Source organism: Zalophus californianus, chromosome 3 (assembly GCF_009762305.2).
Source record: "Zalophus californianus isolate mZalCal1 chromosome 3, mZalCal1.pri.v2, whole genome shotgun sequence".
Taxonomy (NCBI): Eukaryota; Metazoa; Chordata; class Mammalia; order Carnivora; family Otariidae; genus Zalophus; species Zalophus californianus.
Genome location: NC_045597.1, coordinates 93,551,512 through 93,557,511, shown reverse-complemented (window position 1 = coordinate 93,557,511; position 6,000 = coordinate 93,551,512). Strand labels below are relative to the sequence as shown.

The 6,000-nt window shown below is 47.9% G+C and overlaps 1 protein-coding gene across 4 annotated transcripts in view; it reads left to right on the top strand.

Annotated features, from left to right (window-relative positions):
* The first annotated feature begins 1,502 nt into the window (after nt 1-1,502).
* The window catches only part of RALB (RAS like proto-oncogene B), a 52,055-nt gene continuing 47,557 nt past the window's right edge, over nt 1,503-6,000 (top strand). The window contains exons 1-2 of one of the 4 annotated variants that reach the window (XM_027590901.2): nt 1,503-1,691; nt 2,406-2,445. The gene's annotated coding sequence lies outside the window, so the exon portion shown is untranslated. Of the gene's footprint in view, nt 1,692-1,918; nt 2,027-2,405; nt 2,446-6,000 lie in introns of those variants that run through there. The other 3 variants (XM_027590903.1, XM_027590900.2, XM_027590902.1) reach the window with 3 other exon arrangements.

The window sequence follows — 6,000 nt, the reverse complement described above, 5'->3', positions numbered from 1 at the left end:
AGCTAACATTTGTTAAGCACTCACCAAGATCGTAGCCCTCCCAAGTTCCTAGTGGGCGTACTGCTCCTATTGGGCAGCTGGGGATACTGAGGCCCACAGAGGTTAAGGAACTTCCTAAAGTAACTGCTAGTTATATGGTAGAGTCCTCCTTTGACCCTATGCTTCTTGATTCCAAACCTGTGCACTTAATCATTACTCCATAAGAAGAGGTTTGGGTCTGATTCCCCTTCTAGGTTATAAATACTAGAGAACTTCCTTTTTGAGACACCTGTTTCCCTTATCCCTTACAGTACCTAGCAGCGTTTTTGCCATATACTTAGCATGCAGTAAGTCTTTAATGTGTATGAGAAAGATAAAATTTAAGGTAGTCTAACACTAGGATACTCTTCCAGTTACATGTGTTTTTGTTGTTGTCGTTGTTGTTGTTTTGTTAGGCCTGCTACTGAAGACTAAGGTAAAACTTCTTTGCCTTTTGATACAGCTATTGGTGGAAGGCCTGGATCTCTTAGTTGCTTTTACACAGCAATCTAATCAAGGCACAAAGCATCTCCTATAATACACATGTACCCTAACGTATAATTATTAACAAGGAAAGAATTAGCTAGCTGCTGTGGATATCAGTTTGAACAAGAGAGTTTCCATCCCTAGAGATTATAGAGGCGGGCATTTAGACAATTGTGATACAGTGTGTCGGGCCATGTGGTTTGTGTGAGGGTCAGTGGGGCCACAAATCCTGTTAAGGGGGGTTGGAGAGGATTCAGCTTTAGGGAGGGGCGGATTGTTAGGAAAATCAACCCGAGGTGAAATCCTATTTGGATAGAAAATGACAAATTCCCTGGATTTGGAGGACAATGACGGGGGTGGGGGTGGGGTGGGGCGCGGGTACAGGTTGTGGGAGAAAAACCCGTCTGTGAGCTTGCCAACTGCCTTTCCTGCCTCAAGGAACCTGGGGTTAGGATTCTCCCCCTTGTATGTGATCTGGATCGAGTTATTGCTAGGCACTGGTCAAGTAACTCCGTTACTGCTAATGGGATGCCATGTAGCCAAGCGAGTCGTGGCGGCAGGCGGAAGTCCCGCTGCCTCAGGTGCCCCCAGCCGGCGTCCGACAGCCGCCTGGACCCTGAGACACGCCCGCGCCGCATCGTAATTTTGGGTCTTTCTATATCGGTCTGCCCCTCCCTTTTGCTTTCCTCTAGTTCGGCCTCGCTCTGACCTAAATCCAGGACTGGAGCGCTGTCCACCCGCCCACGCCCAGAGTCCCCGGACCAGCACGAATCCTCCACTGCAGCAGCGGTCACGCGCAGCCAGTCCGGCCCGGGGAAGGAGGAGGAAGTGGAGGTGGGCGGGGCAGCCGTGCGAAGCCCGCCCTCCCGCCTACGGCGGCTTCTCACTGGCAGAGCCTCCTCCCAGCCTCCCAGCCCCACTTTGGATTGGCTAAAACGCTCGCAGGGGGCGTGGCCTCCAGGGGAGGGCTGGAGCGGAAGGAACGCGCCCTCTCTCGGGAGGCGGGGTTGCCTAGGCGACGCCGGGGGCGCGCTCGGGGGTGGGGAAGCGAGCCAGGGCTGCTCAATGACAAATCGGCAGGGGACTGCTGGGGTCCGGCCCCGGGACGAGGCGAAGGAGAGGGCGGGGCAGGTTTAAGAGCAGCGGGACCGGTGCGGACGGCCGAGGCGGCGCGGGACGGGTCCCAGGTGAGGGTGCCAGCGCCCCGACAGGCCCGCTCCGGGCGGGGTGGGGCACGGGCTGGGGAGGTGGGGTGCGCCGCCCCGCTCTCAGTGGCCGCCTGTCGAGGGCGGCGGAGGGCGACGCGGGGTTGCCGGCCTCATTCGGCCCCGGCCGGTGCCCCGGAGAAAGCCTCCGAGACCTGCCCGGGGCTGAGGAAATGGGGGCGGCGCCCCAGCCTCTCCCTTTTCGCCGCTCTTTCCCTTTTCCCACAAATGGCCTCTGCTTCCACTTCCTGCCCTTTCGGGCCTCCAGCCGGAGGATGGTCCACTTCCTCAGTTCCTTAGTTGCCGCTGTGGGCCGGGTAAGAGCTGTAACAGTGTTGCAAAAACTTACTAGTACCTTAAGAACTTGCACTGAACCGGGGCCGTGTTCCAAAAGTTGTTCGGTCTGCTTGTTTTTGGTCCTGTCTTGCAAGTGAGCCTCAAGTTGTTTCTTTGCTCCCCACCCCCCCGCCCCCTTTAGTTCCTTTCTGATAGAGGCTGACACCGAATGTGGCTTCTAATAGGAAGCACCACCGACTTGATCTGTTTGGCTGGACCAGGCTTCCACTCCTCTTTTCTTGCCTTCTTGTAGGTGTTATAAGGTTATCCGCGTCGTGGTTGGTTCAGAACTGCTAGTGGCAGAGATAGCTGTGCCCAGACTGCTTGTTTGAGCAGTGTCCTTTCTGTGCTAATTTACAGATGCATATTGGAAACGTTGGAGCTTTGATATTGTTATCAGGTGAGTCTTCTGGGGAGAAGTGTGGCTGGTGGACTGCTTTAGAATTGCCCCTGGAAGAGACTTGGCTGATTGTTCATTTACGTTCCCTGTGAGGTGATTTCAAACCTTTGCAGACGAGGGAACTTTATGCTTTGGCCTAGCTTTCTAACCTCATTTCTTTTTAAGTTTTGGGGATGGGTAGTGGGCACTGATTGTCAAAGAATATAGCGTATCTTTTAGATGTGTAAATGGCTCACATTTTACAGCTGAGCAGCGAGGTTCTTGGTTGTCAAAGCCCCAAACAGGTGAAGGCAATGTTCCTTAAACCTGGAGCAATATAATTAGAACATGGAAGTTCTCAGAAATGGAGTGACTGTGGAGGTGGCATTGAATATTGGGACGAAAAGGAGGTCAGGGTGTGAAGACCTAGGTTTGATACTGGTTTTGAAACTTTATTAGGGGTGGGGTCTTGAGCATGACTTTTTCACCTGTCTGAGCTGGAGAGCATGCAGCAGTGAGAAGGTGGCAATAGTTTTCCCTCCCTGTTAGGAGAACATGAAATTAGGAATGTTGAAGGTGTTCTTTGTGGTAGTGGGGGTGGGATGGAGGTAGGGGTAGGAATAAGGCCAAGGATACACATTCCCTGTGTGTGGTTTTAGTCCTGTCCCCTCATCTACTTTCTTCTGACCATGTCTGAGTCTTTCCTTCCTTTTCTTTTCATGGTGTTTCCCATGGGAAACAGTGGGGATCTGAAATCTCAGCAGGATTTCCCTAGTGGTACAAACTTTCCCAGGACTTTGTGAATATGGGACCGAGACACATAGGTAGGAAGACAAGAATTCAAATGTCAAATGGGATCTAAACGGGTGTTGGTGGAAGGTGGAAGAAGTAGAAAAGTTTTGAATTCTTGAAGGTTCTTGCCTTGCCTGGAGATGGCTTGAGACTGGAAATTTGTAAACCAGAGGGTTGAGGTAATCCGTTGTGCCACATCACCCGATCCCACAATGCCTCTTGGCATTCAGTTACTAAATTCCTCTCCACTCATGGAATTTATGGAGTTAGAAACATCGGTGGAGACCTTTTCTGAAAGCTAAATTTGGAGACAGTATCACAACATTGGAAGAGATCTTGGTGAACTCTTCTAATGTTCCCAGTGTAACTTGTCTCAAGATGATAGGCAAGAGTCCCACTTTTCTTTGGCCCCAATTACTTTTAAGTGAACAGCCCCTGCTGTTAGATATGCAAGATGCTTGAGGTTTTTTTTTTTTAAGATTTTATTTATTTATTTGACGGAGAGAGACACAGCGAGAGCAGGAACACAAGCAGGGGGAGTGGGAGAGGAAGAAGCAGGCTTCCTGCTGAGCAGGGAGCCTGATGTGGGACTTGATCCCAGGACCCTGGGCTCATGACCTGAGCCGAAGGCAGACGCTTAACGACTGAGCCACCCAGGCACCCGAGGTTTTTTTTTTTTTCTTCAAGTGAGAGTGTGTTGTTGAGAAGTCTGAATCAGAGAGACCAGAGTACCAGAGAAAATGGGACTCTTTCCTAGTCACGGGGAAGGTGGGTAAGGAAGAGGAGGGAAATTAACATTTACTGAGCATCACCTATCCACTTGGCACGGACCCACTGATCTAACCAACATCAGGTACGTATCTGGCCTTGGAGATTTGGCCATGAACTGGCTCCTTTAGCTCCTCAGTTCTTTTGATTACTTAGGAATACAAATATGGGCATATATGTCCACGTATTCTTAAAGGTTTCAAAAAGGAGAGGGACCAGTAGGCAAGAGGGCGTATGAGCTTTTGGATGGGCGAGAGTGGGAAGAAAGATGAAAAGAATGTGGAAGTGGGAAGTCAAAGAGGGAAGGTATGTCAAGTTTATGTTGCTCTTAAAAAAAAGGAACTGCTTATAATTTCTGTGAGTGTTCTCTGATGGGTGTTAGTGAATCTTTGGGGAGTTTGTGCTTTTTGAAAAAAATTGAAATCTAAATGCAGGAAGTGGTGCTGTTAATCGATACTTGCTAATATATTGTCATTGTTGCTTTTGCCAGGGCTTTGTGGGCAACTTAGTTATAGTATACTCTTTATAGTATACTCTAGGCCCACCAGATTGGGAATGGACGTAGAAAATGTCAAGCGAGGTCTGATCCAAATGAAAACATGTCAAGCTATGTAATTTTACTTAGTGTATGGCATGAGTTGAAGGAAGTATAGTAGTTTGGTCCTGTGTAGCTGGCCACCTCGTAGTTTGACTGTCTTGAGTGAATTTTCTGTGGTGTACCATATCACCCGAAACGTAACAGCTTCAACAGTTTCTGAAGTTCAGGAATCTGGGAGCAGCTTGGTGGGTGCTTCTGGCTCAGGGTCTCTTCTGAGGTTGTTGTCATCTGAAGGCTGGACTGGGGTTGGAGAATCTGCTTCCAGGGTGGCTCACTCACACAACTGCTGTCTGGAAGCTTCAGTACCCAACTGAGTGGGCCTCTGTCCATAGGATGCTTCAGAACATGGTAGCTAAGTTTCTCTCCAGAGCAAGTGATCTGAGAGAGGCAGAGAGAGAAAGTGGACAATCAAGATGGAAAGTGTGATCTCTTTGTATCTGATTTTGGAGGTGACGTACCATCCCTTCTACTGGCACATAGGACAAACGTGGTACAATGTGGGAGGGGACTGCACGAGGGAGCTTGAGGACCCTTGACAGTGTCCGAGGCTACCAAATTTCCTTTCGAAGGTTCAGACCAGACATTATTGAGAAAAATCATTGTTTCATATGCTTACTAAAGTATGAACTCCAGGAGAATAAAATGCAGCTGGAGTTTTTACCATTTTAGAAACTTTTAATATTAGACTTTTCACTTTATGTTCTTTCTTCTGGTTCTTCATTGTCAGATGCTAGAATTAATTAGCCAAATATGCAGTAGCTTTGGAAATTAGAAATTTAAATCTTGCTGATCCCTAAAGCAAATGAAACAGCTGAGTTTTTTTAACTGTAAAAAAAATTGGTAAAAAAATTATTGCCAAAACGAGTTCCTTGATGAACAGCTTAAAATTAGTCATTAATCATCTGTGTATTTTTAAAAATAAAACTCACTGGCAAAGTAGCTAAATAAAATCTTGGAGAACCTAAACCCTCCCCCTCTCCCCCATTATTTTAAATCTTTGGACACTATTGGGCCAGCACTTTTTCATTTCTCTTTTGAAAACCTAATACCTTTTAATTATCCACTTGGATAGAAGGACTTTATTCTTTTACCTTCTGGATGAAGTCTTCCTGAAGTGTCTACAGGTGGAGAGAAGAGGCATCCTGAGCCTGAAGCCTGATTAAATGACCTCTGAGTTCCCTTCCATCTCTGAAACTTCTGTGATTGTAGTAGTTTCATTTAACAAATATCCTTCGAATGAGGTGTATTTAGAACAAGAGAGTTCATAAGTCATGTTAAAATGTAACTTCAGAAAGCGAAGGCTGGTGAGAGTGGCTTTTGTTCATCGCAGCCCAGCCTAGAGTCATCACCGGGTGGATTGGACACTCTGCACAACTTGTGTTTCCTTTCTTCCCATTTTTGGCCTTTTTCCCCATTCG